The 27,121-nt window shown below is 40.1% G+C and overlaps 1 protein-coding gene across 1 annotated transcript in view; it reads right to left on the reverse strand.

Moving 5' to 3' along the window:
• Positions 1-22,283, reverse strand: part of sand (potassium two pore domain channel sandman) — a 480,585-nt gene extending 458,302 nt beyond the window's left edge. Inside the window, exon 1 of the mRNA XM_083128554.1 lies at positions 21,994-22,283. The gene's annotated coding sequence lies outside the window, so the exon portion shown is untranslated. The remainder of the gene's footprint in view (positions 1-21,993) is intronic.
• Between the last annotated feature and the right edge of the window lie 4,838 nt (positions 22,284-27,121).

Raw genomic sequence — 27,121 nt, forward strand, 5'->3', positions numbered from 1 at the left:
TGACAGGTGCAAAATAGCCTAAATGCTGACACAATAATTTCTGTAAGTGCACTTTATGCACGGTTATATGTGTACTACTGGGCTTCGAGTGTATACCGCTCGTTTTGACTATTCGGGCGTTATTCGCTCGAGCACGAACTATTTGGCTCTCGAGCAAAATGCCCTCGATGCAGCACTCTTTAATAAAAGCCAAAGCTGTAAAGAGGCACTCAGCACACAGAAGGACAAACACAGTACAACAAGACTTCGCAGAGTATTATCCTGGCTTTGGTTCCAGGTGCCAGAGCCTGGTTGGCCCGCAAGAAGGGGGTCCCAGGTTCGAATCCCGCTCGGGTATGGTTGTTTGTGAATGTCCATTCATCAATTTCATCATTTCATCACTCATCCCCACCTTCTCAAATTAGCCAAGAGGCACAAAACGCGAAGTAAAATAAAATAAAAAAATAAATCAATCAAGCCTGCAAGAAGCATTTACCAGGGTTGTAGCACGTGTAAGTACACCCCGCGACATGCAAAGAGAACATTGCAGCACATGAATAATAATGATGGTGATTTGTAGATGAGGAGAAGGTTTCTGATTGATTTATTTGGTGTTGATATGAATAAAGTTTGTAATCAGGGAAAGACTTCTGGGACACCGGGAAAATATCCGTGAACGTTCTGAGAGTTTAAACTAATTGCATCACAAATAAGAATTGTTCATCAAGCAGTACGAAAAATTCAATTAATTCTATTAAGAACCATATTTGTTTCATTCAACCCCTACGAGAGTGTTCAACACATTGCATAACGAATAATTGTTCATCAAGCCTTATAATGGAATTGAACTGATTCTAGCTTGAATAATATCGTCGATGTTTTCACGAACTGGCGAATATGTCAACTCCCCTGCATTACGAACCGGCGAATGTGCAAAATTTGACATTTTGAGTTTTTGACGCTGTATATGTTGGAACAACTTGTACTTTGCTCTCACAAAGTTTCAAGTTTCTATTAAATATTGCTTAGGAGATAAAGATGGACAACGTTTTGACGAATATGAAAACAAGTATTGTGATAATTTCACGAACCGACGAATATGAAATTCACCACTTCGTGGAGAAAAACATGATATCATTTTACAATCCATTCAAGATGTGTCAGTTCGACTATATTTTGCCTAACAGATGCCGCTGTAATGAAACGTTTTATATTTCATTTTTTCATAAAAAATATAACCCATTTGTAAGATATGAGAAAACATGTAAGGCACAGTTCTTTGTGTTTCTATTGGAACAATGTACAGTCTATATTTTGAGACTTTTAATGAAACTGGCAATCATCTGGTTTACTTGTTGCAACTAAATTATTTCGAATGGTTTATAAAACAAATGCCATTTTTCTTTACCACCAATGGTTTTTACTTCAAACCCATAACTGCCCATGAAAAACTACCAGGACTTGCTGTCATTATGTCAAGGAGTAATACCAGTAATTTCTCATCCGAATTATAAAGACTTCTATGTCAGATTACCTCAATAATTGTACAACCATTTTGCGTCTATTTGTATTTGATAACAGAGCAGTGTTGGTCAATGTATTACTATTTTGTTCCATACATTTTATTTCCTGAATTTTATTATTCTTGAAATTTATTTGCGGGTACGTCTAGTGTTGTGTGAATTTCTCTGTTTCTCACTGAAACGTATTAAACTGTAATGGTGTATGTTATGATTAGTGTATTAAGGATTGGCCTAATATTTAACACTGTATAAATATCCAATAAATAAGTTGAAATTTTTGGCCTTGAACTGTAGAATTCGCAGTTTTAGTGAAAATTACAATGACGAATGAAGCTAAAAATATTCCATTTTTTTTCATGAACTGACGAATAGATTCAATGAAATCCTTTGTTCATTTATTGTTCATTAAAATTCTTTCTACGGTGTTCTTTCTAACGTGAACTGCCTTCTCACACAGCATTTATTGTTATCTCAAAATATAGTTTAGCTCGAATATTTTTTTCAATTATTCGCAAGTAACGCAAAATTGGCTACTTTCAACTTCGTTTTTCTCAAAATCAATATTTTGCACATTCGCCGGTTCGTGATGCAGGGGAGTTGACACATTCGCCAGTTCGTGAAAACATCGACGATATATATCCGTAAACGTTCCGAGAGTTTATACTAATTGCATCCCGAATTATAATTGTTTATCAAACTTTCCAAGAGTGTTCGACTAATTACATCACTAATAATAATTGTTCATCAAGCCCTCCTAGGGTATTCAACTATCGTATCACGAATAGCAATTGTTCATCGAGCCTTCCTGTAGTTTTCAACTAATCGTATCACGAGTAATATGTGTTCATCAGGCCTTCCGAGAGTGTTCAACTAATTTCATCACTAATTGATTTATTTGGTGTTGAAAGTCCACTTTATGCACAGTAAGGCTAATCGTGACTGGACCCACAGTTTTAAAGTGGGTTCCGAACCACTATGTGCCTCCACCAGGTATCGAACCCGGGACCCCTTGATTACAAGGCGACGACGCTACCATTGCGCCATCGGGGAGCCCCCATGAGAAGGAGGATAATGAAAAAATTGGTAATGATGATGATGATGATGAATAAACAAAACCCAGTGGATGATGAGAGATGTCCAGCCTTGCTGTCGAACGCACTGTCACTTGTGTGTGCTGGCGTTTTGTGATCCGTGCAGCGTGTCATCTGAACCCAGCCCGGTCTCCAAAGCCCTTTATGTCCTCGACTGTTAATAGCAAACGAATATTAGCCAGACCTTCCCTGCCACAGAAGTTCATACATCGCTGATTTATGAGGGTAATAATTTGACACGAATTTGCCACCAGAGTCCGGCCAGACATTAGTCACTAGGGGGAGGGGGGAGGGACTATTGTGTGAGCTATTGTCCCGCATTACGCTCCGGTTGTTAATATGCGAAAGTGAAAAATGTTGTCGAAGAGCTACTGTGGATAGTAAAAATTACGTTCCTATTCTCTTTTTCCCTTTTCCATATTCAGAAATGGGCTTTAGCTTCAAATTTATAATGTCAATATTTGGTCACGTGAGTTATAACGTGAGCTGAATATTCTGTTCTTTTTTTCAATACGGAGCTGCCTGAATTAAACCAGTGGCAAAATTTTTAAGGTACTGAAATGTGAGCTTGAAAAATGTATTCCTTTGGATCAATTGTGTTCACAGCGAAAAGATAAAAAGGTAGAACTGCTTCAAGGTAAAACTGCATGAAGGCACACAAAAATTTGCTTTATATAATATTTGTTTGCAAGGTGTCGTGGTAGGGACGGGGTGTATCACGAAAATTTCAAGTGGTGAAGTAGGTTGGCATATTTCTTAACTTGAAACAAATTTTGTAGGGAACATATCTATTTTGGTCTGCACAGCGGCTTTAGAATGGGCCCTACAAACGGTTTTATTCAAAACTGATTACAAAAAGTAAAAACCTTCCACACGAAAATACATAGAACAAGTCCAATATTAAAAATTCGTACTTGCCGCCGTATTTGCCAAAACAAAAGAATGAGCAAAGGATTTTGGATTATTCTACCGCCAGGAAAAGGACAATTGTGAATTTCTATCTCTAAAAATACACTAAAGAGGGTCACGTGATAAATGGACTAAAAGTTGACGCTATCGGAAAAACCGGGAAGAACAAACTTCATAAAAACAACAAAGAAACAACGGTCGACAAGAAGCGACATCTATCATTTAGTTTCTAAAGTGGCAGAAATCGGTCACGGACTGAAAGATGGCCCAGCGGTTGCATCGGTCCACATTACGGGCCTCACATCGTAAGTTTTTTCTTTAGTTGACTTTTGTGTCTGTATGTGTGGGGGGGAAGGGGTGCTCTTCCATTCTCCCCTTTATCTCTCTCTTGCTTTGTTTTGTTCCATTTCCCGCAGGAATTTGTTCTCAATTTACAGGCGTCAAGCTATTTAGACAAACTACCATTCGCATGGCTGGTCTCCTTCCTCTACTATTTAGAGACGTCCTTTCGGAGATAGAAACAAAATAAATACCCTTTTTCTTACTTCGCACAAAGTGTAAAGAAACTATATACAACAAAGATTTTTGTTCTCTTAATTCATCGAAATTTTGTTCGATTGTTTCTGACGTACGGTACAATTTTTGGTGGGAAGGTATGAATTTTTATAACGGCATCTGGTGAGTTATAAAGACTGCCCCTATGAAGCGAAGGTGACGAATAATGTTGTAACTGATAACTGAATGTTGCATAACATGTGTCACGTGGAAAGCGCCACTTTTTAAAAAATCATATCTCAAACGTTTGCGCATTGTTTTAACTTGGGAACATCCATGGCCTCATGGTGCTGATTCTTGACATAACTTTTTTAACAGTCAGGAACAAGACACAAGCACGAATGGGAGAGGAAATAAGAGTCTACAAGATTCTTGTTAGGTGGTAAGAGACCTGTAGGAAAGCCAAGACGAAGATGGAGGGAAAACGTTGAGATGAACCTAAAGGAAATCGGTAGGGATTGCAAAGATTGGTTTGATCTTGCCCAGGATAGGGACAGATGGAAGGCTTTTGTGTTGCTGCAGGAGTCAACCTTCGGGTTTAAGAATGCTCTAGAGTTAGTTAGTGAAATTGCACATCGTTAGCCCACGAAAGTACATAAATTACCTTAATTAGCACAAGCATAGGAATTAAGATATTAATGAAGCGATTGCTTCGATTCTGGCTTGATATCAAGATAAAGTCTCCATGGGTCTAATATTTGTTTGCTTACACTGATACACATGGGCGTAGTAGCAAATCGTACTCGGGACTAAATTTGGGGCGCAGAATCAAACTTGGGACTTAACTTTGGGGCGCAGAATCAAACTTGGGACTCAACTTTAGGGCCCAGAATGAAACTGGGGACTTAACTTTGGGGCGCAGAATCAAACTTGGGACTTAACTTTACGGCGCAGAATCAAACTTGGGACTTAACTTTAGGGCGCAGAATCAAACTTGGGACTTAACTTTGGGGCGCAGAATCAAACTTGGGACTTAACTTTGGGGCGCAGAATCAAACTTGGGACCTAACGTTTGGGCACAGAATCAAACTTGGGACTTAACTTTGGGGCGCAGAATCAAACTTTTGACTTAACTTTGGGGCGCAGAATCAAACTTGGGACTTAACTTTGGGGCACAGAATCAAACTTTTGACTTAACTTTGGGGCGCAGAGTCAAACTTGGGACTTAACTTTGGGGCGCAGAATCAAACTTGGGACAACTTTGGGGCGCAGAATCAAACTTGGGACAATTTGGAGGGCAGAATCAAGCTTTAACTTTGGGGGCAGATTGATAAATATAGCGTCCAGAAGTATTTTGCTAAATAAATTTGCGCAATCATAAAAAATATTCTTCAATACTTTGCTCCTCAGATCCCAGGAGGTTAAGAAAAGTATTTAGTACCTATATAACATTTATTAAGCTAAAAAGTTCGGTAGGCAAGTGCACACTCCCCCTCTTGGCCCCGCCAAGTTAAGCTTTTGCTGACACACAATAGCACATCCATTGTAACTGGATTCGGATCCAGTACCCCTATTATCATTCTGTGCACATTCATCCTTATAGACCACGGAGCAGTACTTTATATGTTCGCATAAAAACTATGTAAATATTGGTTAGAATGGACTTTCGCGAGAAAAATGCCCTTCCCAAGTGGAATTCCTGGATCCGGCACTGCTACTATTTTGGAATGCGGGCCAACGCATAGCACCACGGGCGGACCTTTTCGTATCCACTTTAAGTTTTGCATCGTCAAATCAGCTTAGTTGTCCTCTTCCTCCAGTTCTTCCCTGCCTCGTATCTTTCCGGTTTTGTCCATTACCTGATCCTCCCACGTCTGCAGCACGGTTTCTTCCAGATAATCTTTTTTAAGACCTTAACAGTGGTGCACACCCACCTGCAGTGTTGCCATATCTAGTACCGTGAAAGTTACTAGAACCTGAACTGGATAAAAACAATCATAGAGCGACTAAAATGTTGATGAATGAACAGTAAGAAATTATAGAGAAATTCTAATTAGTGGAGAAGGATCATAATCTTTATGTCGAAGCTCTATTTTTACTCTTTTGCTACTGGTAACACTGAATTTTTCATAAATGGCGCCAAAGGTTCTTGTAGTTAATTTCCAGATCAAGAGATGGCGTTGATTATCATAAATGCTGACAGAACCCGGATGAAAGATTGTAAGTGGGACAGGACGATAGACAAGTCGGATAATGCTTTGTTCAAGTTTGGAATATATAAATACGAGGTGCGATTAAAAAGTTTTGAGTCTGACCAGGAAGAAAGGTTGAAAATTAGTATATGTCGTCATTAATCCTTCATGTAAATATACTGTAAACCACATGTCCCTCAGTTGTTTTTGAACAGACAACTAAGATAATTGCCAACAGAAATGTAATCCAATACCTCCATAAAATTGGATGACGGCGAATAAGATCCATTATGGCAGATGCCCCCTTCATATGCAACAGTTTAGTGGGTAGAAGAATTTGAAAGTGTCATCATACATAACAAGCTTGAAGATGACCTCGCTGCGAATGGCGACCTCGCACCTCAACATCCGAGGTGATGGTGGATAAAGTGATGGAAGGTTCAGCCTGCACTATCAGGTAGATTGCTGAGGAACGTGTTCAGCAAAACATCAACAGGGTTCTGGGCATACATAAGGTCTCATCACGTTGGATCGCCAAGTTGTTACCACTTGATGAAAAGCGACAAGGAATAAAATCGACTGAACAAAATTTACAGATACCTGAGACTGATACAATGGCTCTGTATGACGATTGGTAACTATAGATGAGACATGGGTCCACCACTTGCACCGCTATAACCAAGAACAGCGCACAAACAACGGAAATACACCCGTTCTCCCAGGCTAAAGAAAGCTGTAGCATCAGCTGGTGAGATGTTTGGTTGATTGACGGGGATGCACTGTGCCTTGCATTTGGGCAAACTGCGGGACTGAAGAATGTAGTGTTGCTCCATACCGATAATGCACCTGCTCATTATTCCTCTATTGGCATGTCTAAAGTGTAAGAGTGTGAATTTCAACTCGATCCACACCCACCTTACTCGCCTGATATGGTTCCATCGGAATACTATATGTTTCCTGCAACACGAATGATAAATTCGGATATCCGGATAGAACAGATTTGATGTAGGATTCGTAGAAAATCCGTATAATGAAATACGAAAAGAAGAAACAAAAGAATATATATGGGGAGCCCTCAAAACGGATAAACGACAAAATTGTCCGGAAAATGCACATATTCGGATACCAGATAGAAAATTATCCAATATCCGAATACAATTTTATCCATCCGTAGTGCTAACCACTAGGCCACGGAGGTCGGCTGAAGACGAACAATGAAACACCTACGGCAACTGCAACAGAGGCTGTTGCAGAGGAGCAACATGACTGACTGAAAACTTTCTCTAGAACCTTTTTCCCTAAAAGGCTTCCATAAAACACTGTGGAGTTTCAGATTCGTTATAAATCATAATTTTGATTTTTCCTCCCTTTTTTGCCTTTCGGCCATGCTGTTCTAATCAAATAACTTTCCTCTTCTCGTTCCTTTGCCAGTCGTCCAGTTGGCCCCATAAATTTCCAAGCAGAAGACAAACAGCCATTAAGTGTACGACTTAAGCCATGCACGAGGGAAGGATTTACATTTTTTTAAAAAAAAAAAAAAAAAAGTATTTACGATGGCCGGGGCACGATGTGCCGTTCTTGTGACATGCATAATTAAATTTCCAGAAGTCCTGCATCTACAGTGCATTAATATGGGCACAATAACTTCATGTTTAAGTAACGCTTCAACAATGTTCTGAAAGAAACTTGATTTCATTTAGTTTACTTCGCTCTTCTTCCACTTCTGGCTAATCGCGAAGATGAAGGGACACTGCCCACGTCGGGTTCGAACCCGGAACCGCTGGCGTCGTAGCACGTGGTGTAACTCTGTATGAAGTAACTGTATTACACAGTGAACAGCTATTTTCACATTCTCTTCTCACGATTTACCAGGTTATAGTGTTAATTCACTAAGATTATTGCATGAGTTACTCAGGTATAGTTGGTTCAACATTTCCATCTGGTGTTAAGTTGCTGTGTTTCTTGCATGAGTTACTCAGGTATACTTGGTTCCATTTCCTTCTGGTGTTAACTCGCTGTGTTTCTTGCATGAGTTACTCAATTATAAATAATTTCACACTTTCTTATGATGTTAACTCACTTCTTACATGAGTTGCTGAGTTACAGTTACTTACAGATGTTAACTCCCTAACCTTTTAATATGAGTTAGAGTTAAATAAACACATACTTATATAAACGTGTTCTTTAACAGTAACACTTAAAGTAATTTGAAAATAATGCTACTATTTTTCGTCATTGAAATCGTAAATATACAACATGGTCATGTTTTTTCTTTATTGGGGTAAGCTGGAAAGTAGTGGGTAGAAAAGATGCTTCTGGACAAGGTGAAAATTATATCTTGAGGCGCCCCTACCTGACATGACACACCATGCGTCTTTATCTCCATAGTTTCCCGCGTTCCTGGCAACGAAATTCTCGTTCATATTTGAAAGTAAGCAACACATGTATTACTATATAGCCACGGGCGTATCCGGGGGGGGGGGGGGCAAGAGAGGGTATCTGCCCTATCCTGGAAAATTAATTACCCAAAACTTTGTGTAATGGCCAACCAATGATTTTGACTGCTCGTCTGAACGCCAATATCTGCTGGCGGGAAATAAAATAGCCATTTCAAAATTTGAGGATAATAAAAAATGTATTTCTTATTGTTATTTGCCCACCCTGGAGAATAGTTTGTCCCCCTGAGGGAAGAAAATCTGGGTATGCCCATGTATATAGCGCCAGTAATGTCACTGTTGCCGCTTATTGAAGAAACCCCTTAAGAAGAAACTATAGACTTTGTCCAAAAATTACTAGGAGTGTGAATTTTGTTTTGGATATGACTCCTCTGCGGGTTTTGTGCCACAATATCTGGTTGTATCATCATCTTAGTGGCTGCTAAACCTTGCTCCAAATCACACGAGTTGGAAACACTGGGGTTCTTTAAAACACACGGCTACACCCAAAGCAGTTTTTCCCACCTTTGTCCGTAAAGCCACGTCACACTTCACAAGTCATTGTTAGTCCGGGGGGCCACGAAGTCGAAGCTAAAGCCGATGCCGTACAATAAGAATTTCATGAGGTTTCCCTCCATTCGACAACGGTTTTAACGAGCTATCCGCGCGCTCTCTGTCGGTGGCGTCCAGAACTTCAAACAACATGGCCACGTTACATCGACTGCCCTGTTTGCCCCATATAACGGCTATTCTCTCCATTGTAAGTGCTGGGAACATCACGTTGAGCAAAACAAGGGTCTCTCTAAAGTGCTCTGTTTGCAAAAGGTACCGTCTTTAATCTGTACGATATATGAAGGGCTTTCTATTTCGTAAAATATAAAAAAGTATGTGTGTATGTGTCAGCACTTAAAGTCTTGAAATATAAAGCAGTGTGTGTCAGTGGCGCAACCACAGGGGGCAGGGGGGCATTGCCCCCCACCCCAACCTTGGACTGAAATGAGTTCTAGATGGGGCAAACATTGACGGCCAAGTGTACCTGCAGGGGGCAATTACCGCCCCCAACTTCAAATTTTATGCAAGTAAAAATACTTTTCGTAAAATGTTCATGCTCGCTTCTTATCAAGTTCAGAACCGTAACTAGGGGGCGGCGGGAGTCGGCCCTGGGCGCCGAACGATCTAAATGAAAATAAGTTGTAATATTGATTTTAAGTCCACTTTACGCACTGAAAGGCTAATCGGGACTGGACCTACAGTTTAAAGTGGGATCCGAACCACTGTGCCATGTGCCTCCACCGGGTATCGTACCCGGGACCCCTTCATTACAAGGCGACGATCTTACCACTACACCATCGGCGAGGCACAAAAGTTGTAAAAGAATGAATCCATTGGCGTCTCGTGAAATTATTTGCGTCATATTAAATCAATATTGATTACAGCCTTCAAAAAAATTGGATCCAAAAATTTTCTTGCTCGCTTCGCTCGCATTATATCGTTCTTATCTGTAATGCATTCTGTGAAACATTTATCATGCATGAAAGGTACACATGTTAATGTAAATAAAGAATTATATTTGGAATGCATTTATCAAGCATTTTCTGTCTTTCAAAAATAGTTTGCGTGCTTGTTTTACGTTATTAATGTGATATCGAACGTGTTGAAAAAATAATTCAAATCGTTTGTTCGAACACAAATGCTTTAGCACCAACTTCTACTCCTTTTTGCATAATTTACGAGGATAATAACGTCTTTGACACTACCGCTGCTACTACTACTACTAATAATAATAATAATGTTGGTCCCGGGTTCGAATCCCGGATTTGGCATGGATGTTTGTGAGTGTCCATTCATCAATTTCATCATATCATCACTCATTCCCATCTTGGCAAATTAGCCAAAAGTGGCACAAGAAGCGAAGTAAAATAAAGCAAATCAATAATAATAATGTTATAATAATAACATTATTATTATTATTATTGGTACGTTTATTCTGGTACTTGCACCCCCCAGACAAAAATTCGTGGTTGCGCCTCTGGTGTGTGTGAATATGTATACACATACACAAACATGCACACACACAGACGAACAGTACTTGTGTGAATGTAATTGGACATTATCAGTAACCAGTAGCGGAGATTGGGTGTCAAAACGGGGAAGGGGACAAGAACAGTTTACCTTCTCTTGATAGACAAGGCTTAGCATTAAGACGCCATAGAGCAGGGGCAAAAAGTGAGGGGCAACAGCCTCCACGCTCCCCTAGTAGCCGCCACTGTCAGTAAGGAAGCTAAAAAGAGGGAGGACAATATTTCTCGAGGAGTTTCACGTCTAAAGTGGTATCTGAGGGTGAGAACGAGGAACAATTCCTCCCTCTGATTACTGCATGCCCCCGTTGTTGCGAATTCTTGACATTTGGAGAGGGGCCAAAAAAAATATTAGGGAAATTCTCAGTGGCCACTCCTGAAGCATATATATACATGCTGGCTTCTCTGACCCTAGGTTCTCTATCTCAAATAGTTCAGTGCTACTTCACGTATTTCCTGTTTCATTTTTGAACGCCTTCACTGAATCAACCTGTATACGGCTTCAAGAGTGGGTACCCGTAAATATCATACAAAATGCTCCAGATGGAAATTCCTAGCTGGGGAGATCCTTGGTCGAGTTTCGTGATATGTGGAGGGATGCTTGTTTGGATCAACATGGTGACAATGCAGATTATCCTAGAAGGGTGCTTGATGAAAATTATCTTCTGGACTGCACTTTCTACACTAACGAGGATCTGGCGTCTGTACTCACAGCCAGTAAGGAAAATCCTTTTTTGAGAAGACATCCAAAATTCAACGTGACTTCCTTGCAGGCCAACGAGGCTCAGGTGCCTGAAAGTACGGTCAGAACAATCCTCTGTGTTGTCCTGCGCTTGTTCATATGTGTGTGCTGGAGGCCTCTTTATAACCTCAGCTATTAAAGTTTCTAAGGAGATTTTAGTTCTCACAGACGTGCCTCGTATAATGAAACGGTGCAAATAGCCTAAGTGCTGAAGCACGCACAATGTTTATTTCAATCCATCAATGTACTAAGTGAAAGAGTTGATTTCCTTTGCGTCGATCTCAACGTTATCCCTCCATCTTCGTCTTGGTCTTACTACAGGTTTCCCAACAAGAATCCTGTGAACTCTTCTTTCCTCTACCATTCGTGCCACATGGCCCTGCCCACGTAAGACTTCTTGATTTAATTTTTCTAATAATATTTGGACAGGAATACAAATCATGCAGTTCTAAATTATGGTTGATTTGGTGTTTTAAGTTCACTTGATGCACAGTAAGGCTAATCGGTACTGGACCTACAGTGCGATCCGAACCACTATGTGCCTCCAACGGGTATCGAAATTTCTAAATTATGTAACCTTCCCCACTCACCTGTCTTCTAAACTATTTTAGTTCAAATATTTCTCTAACGATTTTATTTTAAAACCTTTCGAAAACATAGGGAGTAAAACCATGGAGGAAATGTGGACTGAGTGACGCAGTTATAACTTACAAAGTTACTTTCAAAACATTGTTGGTGTGCCCTGCCACCGAGGTGGCTCTTCTTTGCTAATTTACCTTAAACCGCGTTAGCTTCAGTTCATAGTAAGTTAGTCCGTATCACAACTAGAAAGATTGTACCAGAATATGTGCATAACTTTAAGGTAACATACCAAGAGCTACCAAAAATTCCTCACAACAAACATGTCCTCGAAGCACCTTATTTAGTCTGAGATCGCACGACCCAAAATTAATTTTCTTAGCTTCCTTTTTCACATTATCATCTTTATATTTACCCTTCCTTCTTTCGCTTCTACTTCCTTTCGCATCTTCAAGCGAACATCGTTCCTGTTTAGCACAAATCCTATTACAGGAAGATGCAAAAGCTCAGTGTATCCAACCCTTTAATCTTACCTCTTCACGCTCTCCAGGCTTCTACGGATTTATCTGTTTATCTTAATTCCTCATGCACAAGCTTCTCAGTCCTCGATGATGCTTTTCTTTTGACAGGGAAGAGCGGAAAAGGAGGCAGGCAGATACGAAGACTAAGGCAAGGAGAGTAAACTTCAAGTTTGACTTCCTGGAGGCTCCAGACTGGAGTTTACAGAAGGAGAGTGTTATTTCATTATGTATTCAGCAGTGTGCACATCGGCGCTAAATTGAGCGAACTCGTAATGGGTTTCTGCAAGTCAGTTCATCAATAATTCTTCTCTCTTCTATCATCTATGCTCTTAATTTGCCCTAGAGGGGTTCGAATGTGACATAACGGTCGGTTGAATTCTGTGTAAATGGTTGTATTTTCAACTGGAAAGCAACAAATCAGGTATAGGTTCGGTTGCATTCGGCCGACATCGTGTACTTTCGTCTCACAGGGAGCCGAACGCTGCTCGCAGGCGAAACAAATGAACGACGGTTCCACCGCGTATAGTCAAACGTACTGTAAGCAGGGAGAATCCGAAATTAAAATCCTCAGATCCGTTCATGACACAGTTTTCTCGAGCCGGAAGTTACACATCCATCACCCCTCTCCGAACGCCAGCTGTTTTAAGAATGTTATTTATTTTTTCCAACATCTGCAGATTCGTTTTACGAAATATGTTTCTTACCATATCACAGACTAAAAAATTATATTTAATTACCTTAAAAAAGTAAAAGTAAAGTGTTCCCCTGTGCATAGCACCACGCCATGAAGGCGTATAGGGGGTGTGGGGGTAACGCCCCACACTTTCTTGATCCGGTCGTGAGTGGGGGTGATGTGATCAGCATCACGCCCCTGACCGCCTTTACCCCCCAGGGTTTCCCCCAGGTACCCATGTTATTCGACGCTGGGTGGGCGCCGGAGCCGCTTCCACCGTTAGAAAAGTTCCCGGATTTGAACCGGCCGGGGATCGAAGCCGGGACCTTGAGCATGGTAGTCAGACGCGTTACCGACTGAGCCACCGCGGCCACTTAAAATATTAATTAAAATATTAAATCAATTAATATTGCACCGTCATTTTTGCACTGATTTGTACTATAATACGCTCCCAATGAATAACCAGGCCTTAGATTTCTCAGAGTTTATAAAAGTTTATTATTCAAAGTTTATTAAAAATGATTGAATCAGAATTATAACACAGGTATTTTATTTTCTAGTATATTCTACAATTATATATATAAAGATAAAGAACTGAGTATTTATCGAATAACATAAAATGATGTTAGGATCTATTTGATGAAAAGTAAAGTTCCTGATTAATATTGTTATACATAGTATTGTGCATAAATATTATTTGGTAATGTTCTTGAAAGTAATATGATCCTTGCTTTCCATTAAGTTCGGCGGAAAATACATAATCCTCCATTACACAACAATTACATTACAAATTAAATTACTTAATTAAATACTTGTTTAATCGTTCTGGGGGTCCCGACCCCGTGGACCCGTTCTAAATACGTCCTTGGTTGTATAATAATATCTCTGAATTTCTGTGTGGCCATAATTTGAATTTTGCACGTTCTGCGTTGTGGAAAATTACCGTAACGATCTCTGGCTAGTGTCTCAAAGTTTTTCTTCTGGCTTTCTTACGCGATTACGTAATTTTTCACGTGGCATCTTAATTCTGACAGGGATTTATGAGTGCCAGACTACCTAGCATGACACGAATTCGAACGGGAAAGATAAGGTGAGCAGATTTTTAAAACAACAAAACGGGGACAAAACAGGACGGCAAAATGTATACATTTTAATACAAAAAACGGTTTCGTCGAAAGTACTTACGTTTGAGAATGTTTCGAGTAAACCAATTGAATAAATAAATACTCACTCGGGGGAATACGCCCAACTTTTTTTGGCGGTTTGTAGCTTCGCGAAATGAAGGAGTGTCGCAATGAAAAGGATGTCAAATGAAGCTACATGTTTTGTTATTGTTGCCTATAAGTTTTATTACTGTAAGTCACATAGCAAAAGAACAAGAGAGAAATAAACAGATGAACGTCAATTGGAGCAAATCACCACGCGTTCAGGGTAAAATGCCCACCCATTAGGGTTAAAATGCCCAATACAAGAAATTGTTGTAATAAAGGAAAATAATACACAGCATTAACTGGAAGATTATTAACGTTTGTTTCGTAAACAGAACATCATTTGTACAGACAAGCATAGCGTTTCTAACAACATTTATTTTGAATTTACCATAGCCTCTTTTACTGTTTACATTTGTGAGAAATTGCATTGCACTTTGGACACATGGACGTGAATTTGATACATATTTCATGCATCCACATACTACAACGAATACACTGGATCCAGTCACATTGTGGTCCTTTCTTTTCATAATAATGCCCATGGGCATATTGTACTTAATTTCTGTGGGCATATCACCCCACATCTACAAGCAGAAAATTGAATGACTGGGTTGGCAACTCTGAGCACCATGCGGCAGTTTCACTCTGCATATATGTTTCCCTGACTCTTGATCTTTACACCAAATATAAATCAGTTTCTTTCTCTCTTGAGAATATTATTGCGCACTGTTAATACAGCAAAGTCCAAAAAATAATTACCGCAAAAATTGTCTTCTTACCTCATGAAATTAACCCTGGATGGCTTCAGATTCTTCTCACAAGCTCCAAATCAGCTGCCTCGTCTCACCACGGAGGGCGCTTTCAAACAAGAGTCGCAGAGTTGCCATAACATTAACGTTGAGCGAGATACGCGGGGTGGGCATTTAACCCCGATGGGCATATTCCCCCGAGTGACTCTATATAACACAGCAATGTGTATACGCACCGTACTCCAATCAAGCATTTGTTTAGAATTCAAAGTCATTCATTGATATTTTGGCGATGAATGAATCTTCTTCAGTACATCCTTCTTTTCAAATAAAATTTGTAAAAGTTTACACAAGTGTGATTAAAGTTCACCTTATTAATCGACATAGCTTTCAAAGTTTGTACTGAAAGAGCGTTCGTCACTTGTCTGCAAACCAATCATGTACGAAAACACTCGTTCAGTGTGTTAAGAAAATTGGACTATGGCATCGCATTGTTGACACTGAAAAGTGAAATAATTTCTACCCAACAATGCCATAGTTCATATTAATAGTCTACTAGAGGTGTATTGTTGCAGTAATTCTTAGCCGATAATTCATAGCCACAAAATAGGGACATTTTGGCGCTTCGTTTCACAAAATCGGGACAGACACAAAAAAGGGGACTGTCCCGAATAATACGGAACGTCGGGCCACCTTAGTAAAGGAAGAAGAAACTAAATGGAAAAAGGGAGGAATCGTTTTAACCCTAGCTTATTCGTAGCGTACAAGAAACTTACTTTAGGGAGGGGGCAGAGGCCCACTATTTTCTTTAAATAAAATTCAAGAAATTATTTTGTATTGAATCACTGCCTTCCTTTGTTGTTGCAGTTACATAATAATTAAAAAAAATTACCATCATTAATAAAAAAAGAACCAATTATTTCATGGGTGTCTTGCACATATTTTATCATTTGCTAAACCTGAATAAAACCATATTAAAGATGCAGGAATGCTTCTCTTGTGGAGTTATATCGTAATTATAATAATTACAAAAATTACCATCATTATCAATCAATTGTATACTGCCTCTGGTCATGTCGGAACACACATGCCAGAGGGGCTGATAGACCCACCGCGTGAATTTTGTCTACTATATAAGTTACCTTAATGATTGTATGAGAAAATGTATACAGAAGCATTTTAAATAATTTTTGTTATTTAGCGTCGCTTTTCTGTTACTTTTGGCTACTCGCGACGATGAGAAAAAGTATTGATATGAAGAAATTGATGAAGGGACACTCACAAAGAACACCAAAGCCCAGGCCGCTGTGCTAACCACTACATCACGGAGGTCGGCTACAGAAACATTGAGAACACCCTAGTTAAGAATGAAATTTATTTTCAGTTTCTTATAAAAATGTTCACAGTTGAAAAAGTCGAAAAACAAGAACAGATGGGCCTGGCAACCCCCTAAACTGGGGTTAATAAGTTGAATGAAATTTAACAAAAAGGTATTCAAGAGATAAAAGATTGAAGGAAACGTGTTAAAATATGTACAAACTCCGAGAAGCAATTGTAATAAAGTTATGTATAAAAGAACGACGATACTCTTAAACTACATAATATGCATTGCCTTTTACACAATTTACACACTTCTTGAAAGGATATATTAGGACCAAAGTAATTGATACGATGTTTATGAAATAATGCTGTAATTTTACTTTAGTAAAAATCAAAAGAAATCCATAACTATAGAAATTAAATTATTACGACTGATTTTTATATATTGTAATGGGATATGATAATCTATATATGTGAATTTATGTATGTATGTATGCATATGTGTACCTTTATGTATGTACATTAATATAGCAATATGTACGAATGAATATATACACTGAAGTATTTGAATGCTTCTCATGTGCCGATATCTTATGAATATATCACTTATATTTATGTTATATAAATCTAATGCTCATTGTTAACCATCAGTATGTTTAATCTTGTAAATCTTGCATTTTTCCATATCGTATTATATTCTCTTTTTTTTTCTAGTTTTCTTTTTCTCCTATTTTTGTACATAAAATAATGTATCAATTGAATTGGTATAAGTCTCTTGTAATTGGAGCTATGTATGCTCTGTTAGGGACAAATAAATAAATAAAATAAAAAAATTCTTGATTCTATTAATTTCCTCAATTTTATTCTTTTTTCTCAGGTTCTTTCTGTTTTGAAACTTCATTCAATCTTGCGTTCAGACACGGTTTAACACAAGAGCGACATCTAACAAATTAAGAATAGGCTATTAGCACACTTAAAACAGAGTTTGTGCAACAAACTACTTAAATATTTTTAGCTAACGGCATCAGTTTGCGCCGAAGCACAATAGGTCAGAGGTGAATCCGATATACTAGTTTTTTTTTCCCTCTTCCGTTTGCTTACGCTTGCATACAGGCCGAGAGAATTTGCCCAACAGCAAGTGAATAGCGGATCATTAACAAGATTTAATGGCTCCCGTCATGTGCATAAATAGAAGGTAGTTTTGAACCAGTGACGTCATGAAATGGGCGGCTTCTCCCGCAACGACTTCTAGCCAGGAAACTGAAAAAAGTGGAAGAGGATTTTTTTTAAGAGAGGCCTTTGGGACTTGATGGTGTTATTTCAGGTCGCAGTTACACATGATTTTTTTTATTGTTTCACGCGTCCACGTGCGTGGCGAAGGGGATTGAAGTTAAGCGTGCAAACTTATGGCAAAAGGAGCGAAATTCCGGGTAATTTTTGATGCAGCTGTTTTGGGAAATTCCGAGAATTGACTTGGAAGTGCATCTCTGTCGCCCAAAGCGCCATCTATGGGGAACTTGGTTTACTTTTAGAGACATTTGGTTAGGGAGTCACAATCTCGGGAGTTGAGAGGAGGGGGGGGGGGGGCATTTTACAATGCTGTCCGGGACAAGAAAATTATCCCACTATTTACGTGCTTATAATACTTTACTTCACAGGGTGAAAAAAAAAATAATTTTACCTAATTGGAATGATAAAAGTAGAGTTGGAAGTGCTTAGGAAAAAATGGCTTCATTTTAATGGCTTTTTCCGCGCATTTTCCCCAAAGTGTTTCAAATCATTGAAAATACATTATTTGGCTGCATTTTTCTTGTTCCACAGCTATCATCTATTACTCGAGTGAGATTGAAATAGATTGGCCACAAATGTCCAAAAAAACAAAGTCAATTTCTAATTTTGAAAAATCTGGCTTTCTCTCAGCAAAAATTTAGTTTGTCTAAGTCCACTTCGTGCTCAGACGCGCTAATTGGGATTGGATCTAACTATAGGCTAATCAGGACTGGGCATACAGTTTTAAAATGGAATCCAAACCATAATGTAATGTCTCCACTGAGGACCAAACTTGGTACCACTGATTACAAGACAACATTGTTACCACCGTGCCATTGGGTAGGTACATACCGTGCGTCCATTTCGATCTTCAGCCGAGAGATCGGGAGAAGAGTGGCGGGCGGCGCTGACGAGATGCCGACATTTGCGGCCTGTAATGTCCGCTTATTTTTATGGACATATCCAGACATTTATATAAATATTGCAAAACGAGCACTAACCCGTGTTATAAGAGTTGTTCAAACTGATATCCACCAAGTGCCAAGCGTGTAGACTTTCGGGGAGAATACGTTGAATAGCCTGAAACTTTCGTGCCTGTAGCTAAAGTCCTTCTGGGTCGGGCCGAGAACATATCAGCCCGTCGTAACGTGAACCTTGCGGCTGGCATTCCAATCCTCTCACTGACACAATACACATACACACTGCAGTAACACAAATAAGTAACGGCAAGTAACCAATAATAACACTCTTACGCACAGTACGAAATTAACACGATCTTGGTTTACATCTGCTCGCCACTATATTCACAGCTCTGTTGCGAAGGAACAAAAAACTCGAGCTCGGATATTTCGGATTGCAAGGAAGCTCACGAACACCATTGACTTTTAACGGTTTCGTCTACAGCGTAATCTTGATACAGTGTTGCACATTCGAAACCTCCAAACGATCCCCATCGGCACAAAACTCTTTCAAGGTTATAAACTTAAGCAGAACGTTACTGGTCAAAACTACGATTAAAATGTTTTATTATCTGTGACTCTTAACATCGTTTCTAAAGCGTATTTTTTGTGTATATAAGGGCAGAACTTGGATGAATTACAGACGATAAATTATACCACAGGTTAATGCTCGTTTTGCAATATTTATATAGATGTCTGCATATGTCCATAAAAATAAGCGGGCATTACAGGCCGCAAATGTCGGCATCTCCGCCAGCGCCGCCCGCCACGCTTCTCCCGATCTCTCGGCTGAAGATCGAAATGGACGCACTGTAGATAAACACACGTAGGCCTACGACAAAAACAAATTAGTAACTAAAAGGAATGGACAATATGAGCCTCTTGGCTCCTACACTCTTAACTGACACTGCAAGTAAAATAGGTTAGCCGCAATCCACAAAAAAGCCAAACGTTTCATGTTTTTTAATGGCTTTTTATCGAAAATATTCAATTAAAAAGACGACTATTTTGCAAAGCTAAAAGTATATATTTTTACAGAAAAGTCAACAAAGAGTCCTATTGGGGGCAGATGCCATTCATCAAAGTTATACTCCTATTTAATATCAATGTACTTTGAAACTGAATTTGAATTTTAAACTTTGGGTGCGTCAGCACTTAGGCTATTTTGCACCCCTCACGTTATACGGCGTCCAGCCGTTTACCATAGCAAATAACATGACTGTGATGTCGCATAATTAAAATCTTAAAATATTCTGACTTCGATTAAAAGCTGAGGCTGTAAAGGGGCACTCAGCACACATAAGGACAAAAACACAGACGCCAGAGCCTCGTTAGTCTGCAAAAGGCAACGCAGGGTGTACTACGTGGAAAGGCACCTCTTAAACCCCAATATTAATGTATTGACAGCACGTTTTGTCCTGCGACAAAACGTTCACAATGGACAATTCTAATTCATTTCTGTTCTGTTTGGAATTCTTCGTAGTACAGTAAAACCTCGTTAATCCGGACTAATGGGGGAGGATAAGTTGACCGGCTTAACGAAAGTCCGGATTAATTAAAATAACCTGTGCCAGTTCCGATGACACAATGAGAAATGCAAGGAAGAAATGTTTCCCGAAAGCGACGATAGACGGCAGCACGCCATATGAAGAGGAACAGAGCCAATTGTAGAAACTAGGAGCGGAGAAGAGCGATTATATATATTATAGTAAATGAAAAATATATAAAGGAAGAGTATAAAAATTATAGAAGGAGTGAATAAAATGTTGTATATAGCAAATTAAGAAAATTAAGAACATGCTCAAATATGAAACAATTAGGAAAGTTATTAACATAAACGAACAGTATAAACCATTAGAATTCCGTGTATAGTAACAAAATACGTGTATTTAAAGGGCATAGGCATAAATACACTATACAGTACAGTACAAAGTCTGCGGGAAATAGACCTTCATAAGTGGTTGACTGCCTTTTCTGTGGGAAGTTCTCTTGTTGACTTCTAGCCACATTTAAAACCTTGCATTCTGCATTTTTTTTTTTTTGGCCTTTTGCCTGTCCGGATTAAGCGAAGTCCGGCTTATCGGGGTCCGAATTAACTAAGTTTTACTGTATATTTATTGATGTGTATGTTTTTTTTTATCTTACTCCACGAGGTCTAATGCAAATTCAATTCAATTCAATTCAATTCAATGGTCTTTATTCTTGGGCGAGGTTCAGCAAATGCTGATCTACCACCTAACCCGACAAAGAAAGATGTAGCAGAGTACCTAGGTACATTATTATACATGAAGATTATAAGACACTACATAAGTAAAATAACATAAAAGAAACTATATAAAAAGAACTACTACTACACAAAGGAGGAAATGTTTTCGTTTCACGACACCCTTAGTGTTTCAAGATTTCTCCGCGGCGCCCAAGTCGCAATCTAGTCCTATCTTACACTTGCTACGCTCAGTATGGTTAGGTTGCTTGCCTTAAGTTAAAAAATAAACACATATTTCAAATTCAGAAATATTTTACATGTAAAAAGTACTAAAACCATGTGAGACTAACAAGTTAGTGTCATTTCAGTGAAAATATTAAAACATTTCGCGGGGCCCCTGTAAGCCAGTCAGGGGTTTTACACGTAAGAGGTATAGTTTTGAGCCTTCCCGATAGCGTAGTGGTAACGTCGTCGTCAAAAGGGCCCGGGATCGATTCCCGATGCAGGGTGGTTCAGATCCCACTTTAAACTGTAAGCCCAGTCCCAATTACACTATCTCAGCATACAGGATGTAAGGGGATGACCTTCGCTAAAGGCATTCAATTGTCAATCTCTCTCCCACGTAGTATACAGCCTGGTAAATGTAATGTTGCAGGTTAGCGAGGGTATGGCGCCAGCATTAACAGCCAGTATAATCTTACATAGGACCTGTGTTGTGTCCTGTACAAATGTGCGTTTGTTTGATTTGATTTCATTCTTGTTATTTAGCGTCGCTTTTCTGCAACGTTCGGCTAATCGCGGCGATGAGGATTAGTGATGAAACCCTACGGAAATCGGCCCATGTGCGTTTGTGATTGTCGTCTCGTCAATTTCATCTTTTCATCACTCATGCCCATCGTCGCGATTAGCCAAAATGGTAGAAACACGGCGCAAAATGAACTCAATTAAACTATGTGACCGTAAAGTGATTTTAAAGAAGGGCGAAAACGTTCATTAATTTGCCTTCATCGTTATGGTGAACCAGAGAAGGTCAAAACGACAGGTGAAGCAATAACCTCTTACCTTGTTCTGAAGAGCCAACCACGATCCTACGTCACAAGCACTGGACGTCGTACCCGGAAGTCGAACACAACACAAACGTTGCTCTCCATGCTCCACAGGGGGGCGATCACAGCAGGTACGTGCACTGTACGAGCGAAGAAGACCATCACTGTTAACACTGGCCCGCGGCTACACGGTGCTCGGTCCCTGTTCCCGCGGGGTCGAACGGGGGTCCCCTGAGTGGGCACCCATCGATACCAGGGCCGCTAGCACGAGGCACTTCAGGAGGCCTGTTTTCTTCCCGTCGGGTGACACGGTTCGGACTTCGGTCTGGCTCTAGGCCGGGGTAAACGAGAGATCGGTCGGTCTTACACAAAAATAGACTCCCACTAGCTAACGCCAGTGTGGCCATAAACTGTGGGAATTAATTCCCTTCGGCACGTGAAATAAATCCCTTCCCTTCGTTCTAGTATTGCCGAAAAGTTACGCTCCAGTTTCATTTGGCGTCGCTTTTGTGCCACGTTTGGTTAATCGCGAGGGTGAGTAGAGGAGTCAACGACATTTCTTGGTTGTTGGAGCCCGATATATAAAGGGTGTCCCAAAGGTAACGCAGGATTTAATTTAAGGAAAAAACATTTCATATATTTATTAGTTGGCAAAGTTATTACATTATATGAAAGAGTGAACATTCCCATTAAATGTGGAAGAGAATATCTGGCAAAATGTCCTCCACGACGCATTTGACACACGAATTCTTTTTACAATATTCTGAATCACCTTTTCGCATAACTGTGGCTCAATGCCGTCGATAGCTCATTGAATTTCTGCTTTCAATTCAGGAATCGTTGTTATCTTCGAAGCATAAACTTTGGACTTAATGAAACCCCAGAGGAGAAAAATCGCACGGTGTGAGGTCGCACAGTTGTTTCATTTGGGGCGCTTCTCCTATCGAAAATGTCAGGTAATTTGCCCACAGTTTCCGTACTTGTAACAAATTTTCACGATCGTCAGTCGCTCCTTCGTCATGTAGTGCTCCATATTGACTAACCGCAATGTTTTCCCTACAACATGTGACCTCTCAGAATGCTGCCAACGCTGCGGGGAAAAAATGGCAAAAAAAAAAAAAAAAAAAAAAAAAGGTAAAGTGTTCCCCTGTGCATAGCACCACGCCATGAAGGCGTATAGGGGAAAAAATGGCGCACAATTAAAATCCTGCATTACTTTTGGGACACCCTTTAGAATTGCACAACCCAGAAGTATTCGTGACTGTACGCTTTGGACTGCATTTTACAGACAAGCGAGGCTTTGGCGTCTAGACTCACAGTCGTCTATACATGTTTGTGCTTGTTTCTTCATCCCATTTCATCTTGACAGCATTCATTGTCATCTCCACGATTAGCCAGAAGTGACATCGAGATGAGAAAATATTCGATGAAAATGACGAAGGGACACTCACACGAAGACGGGAGTCGAACCTGCAACGACCGACTCAACTCTCGATCTCGTCACCGAAATTCCCAGGTTCGAATCCCTGCCTGGGCAAGGGGGTTATTTTGTGCGTATTCCTTCATCAGTTTTGGGCCTCCTTGATGTATCGTCCTAGCTTTGTAATGAAGGGGTCCTGGGTTCGATCCACGATGGAGTGCTTCGGTTCCACTTTCAACTGTAGGCCTCGTACCGATCAGCCTTCCTGTGTATAAAATGAAATTAAGAACTTTAAAAAATATCATCAGTTTTGTCTAATAGTCATACTCATCGCCGCGATCAGTCCAAGGGGTGTAAGAGGTGACCTTCTGGTAAGATACCCTAAAGTAAACCTCATTGCCACATAGTACACCCCAGTAGCTTCTTCTTGCAGACCAACGGGGCTCTGGCGGTTTAGCCCTCGGCTAGGGTAATCATTTGTGAGGCCCTGTGGGGGTTCTTCTGTGTGCTGAGTGCCCCGGTATAAGTGTGTATGTCTCCACATTCAATCACGGCAGTATGTATCTACATACTCGACATACGAAAATAGGTAGGTTAGGTTAGGTTAGTAGTCTTCACTGGTGATAACTGTTTATTTTCATTATTTTCATCATTCTTCTAAAAGTCTTGGTTGAGTCAGTTTTCTGATTTGCAGTGTTCACTGAACACTCCTAACCTAACCTAACCTAACCTAACATACGTGAAAGTAAAATAAAGAAAACATACAAAAATGAAGAACTTCTACGTATTCAAATGTGGAGACATACTACACTTATTGTCTTTCTTCTTCCAATGTGGAGACATACTACACTTATTGTCTTTCTTCTTCTTCCAATATGGAGACATACTACACTTATTGTCTCTCTTCTTCTTCCAATGTGGAGACATACTACACTTATTGTCTTTCTTCTTCTTCCAATATGGAGACATTCTACAGTTATTGTCTTTCTTCTTCTTCCAATGTGGAGACATACCACACTTATTGCCTTTCTTCTTCTTCCAATATGGAGACATACTACACTTATTGTCTCTCTTCTTCTTCCAATGTGGAGACATTCTACAGTTATTGTCTTTCTTCTTCTTCCAATGTGGAGACATACAACATTTATCTTCTTCCAACGTGGAGACATACTACACTTATTGTCTTTCTTCTTCTTCCAATGGGGAGACATACTACAGTTATTGTCTCTCTTCCTCTTCCAATGTGGAGACATACTACACTTGTTGTCTCTCTTGTTCTCCCGGTGGGGGGGACAGGGGAGATTCCCCCCACCAACGATCTTGCCCTGAAATTAACAAACAAATAAAACATATTCGTGTTACAAATAATTAAGGCGTATCAAGGTGCTGAGTTCTCCGTAATATTTACTCAAAGCAAACGTATTTTTCTTATCATACGTCGCTTTCCTGCTTTGATAAGCTTCTTGTGACGATGGGAGGACACGCAAAAAAGAACGTCCGTGTCCAGGTCGTGAATCGAACCCGGAAACTGTGGTGGTGAGATTGTGAGGCGGCATAGAGTGTTGTTTAATCAGGCTGTTAGAACAGACGACCGTCTACAAGAAGACAAACGTCTGAAATTTTTTTGACTGGTAACAGATGTTCAGAGAATAAATGCCGATCAAAAGCAAAGGCAGGCTGCAAAGGAGCTTTCAGGCCGAAGCGACAGGCAACACGTGACACTTGGGAACAAACCTACAGAAATATATGTAATCTTTCGTACCGGTACCACAGCGACACGAGAAGCTGCAGGTGTCGCTCGAACTAGGCTGTTTTCACGATATTATGTATTGTGTCGCTTCAGTCCATTGGTCGCGAATGTGCCGTGAATGCTTTTGCCGACCTCCGTGCTACAACACCACGGGTCCTTGGTTCGAATTTGGGCCTTGGCATTCTTTGTAAGTGTCGCTTCATAAATTTCATCCTATCATCACTCATCCTCATCGCCACAATGAGCCAAAATGGTAGAAAAGCGACGTTAAATAAAAGAAATCAAATCAAATTATATGGGGACTTTCAGACCAAAGCGACACTCGAAAGGCGACAGCAATAAGCGACATGTGTCGCTTTGAAACGAACCCTCACTAATAAAAGCATCCTTTTGAACCGAAGCGACACGACAAGCTACAAGTGTCGCTTGTAGCTTGCGTATCTATCGAAATGGTGTACATCGTTTTCACGTCCACTTTATGCACAGTAAAGTCAATCGAGACTGGGCCTACAGTTTAAAGTGAGAACCGAACCACTATATGGCACCACCGGCTATCGAACCCGTGATCCCTTGATTACAAGGCCACGACATGTGCATCGTGACGCTTCGTTCTCTTGCTCGGTGATACGCGGTGAATGCTTTCGTAGACTGAAGGGGCCCGTGTCGCTTGTCGCTTCGGTTTGAAAGCTCAGTAAGTCTAGATCATAAATGTTGAGAAACAACATTTGGTAATAACTTTCAAAGTAAATTTAAACGCGTCATCGAAAGTAAGATCGTGATAAGAAATTTCTACGAAACGTGGAATTATTATTTATTTAATTCTTTATTTGGTTTTTTAAGTCCACGTTATGCACATTAAGGCTAATCGGGACTGGACCTATAGTTTAAAGTCGGATCCGAACCACTCTGTGCCTCCACCGGGTATCGAACCCGGGACCCCTTGATTACAAGGTGACAACACTGCCACAACACGTGAAATTAAAATAATGATGACTTATTAGTTTGGTCCTCAATAACACTGTTATCCCAGTAAGAAATTACTGGTGCCTAAAACTAATCATTCAGTAATAGTCAATAAAATTGTTGATAGATGGCGTAATGAAATATATATTGCAAAACAGGATATAAATTGTATTGTGTGGTAATGTAACAACATATGTAACCCTGAAATGTAGATATTTTCCACGTCGTTTATTTCCTCAAGGTAAATATTTAGAATTTCCCGTCAGCTGAGGAAAATATCCCTGTTCGTAGCAACACTGCCTAACACTCGGCGTCATAGGTTTGTGAACGTGAAACTGGTGCATCTATAAATAGGTTCGAGTCTTGTGTCTTCCACGGCTTCTCTGTCTCTCTCTCCTCTCTCTCTCCGCCTCTCTCTCACGCTCTCCCCCAAGCCCATTGCTAGCAGAACAACGCTGTATCGCCCGACGGAGCAGACATAGGTGGCCAGACGAACGAGTGTGCATATCCAGGGAGCAGAGACGCCAGATGTTTGTGGACCAGATTTCCAGAACTGAACCGTTCTGGGTGAGTCATCCTGGATAATCGAACGATACTGGGAAGAACTCACAAGAGGGACTCTAACCAAGACCCTTTCAAGTACTCCGTAGGCGGTTCCAGGACCTGTGTGAAATTCGTCAAGAATGGTAACATCAGTTTTTCAGAGTGCCACAATGAAAAAATTCAAGTATAATTCCAGGTTTTCAAGACGACCTTTAAAAAATTCAAAGGTATTAGCAGATGTTTTCTCTATTTCAACCTTACGCATCACCGCCTCTCACCAACTACACACATACACACATTGATTTGATGTTTTAAGTCCACTTTAGACACAGTAAGGCTAATCGGGACTGGGCCTACAGTTTAAAGTGGGATCCGAACCACTATGTGCCTCCACCGACATACACACACAAATATATTAACAATGTGAAGGGTCTGTGTGATTCCAAAGCACCCAAAAATTATAATTCA

The sequence above is a fragment of the Lepisma saccharinum genome, chromosome 9, assembly GCF_977018435.1.
Source record: "Lepisma saccharinum chromosome 9, izLepSacc3.1, whole genome shotgun sequence".
Lineage (NCBI taxonomy): Eukaryota > Metazoa > Arthropoda > Insecta > Zygentoma > Lepismatidae > Lepisma > Lepisma saccharinum.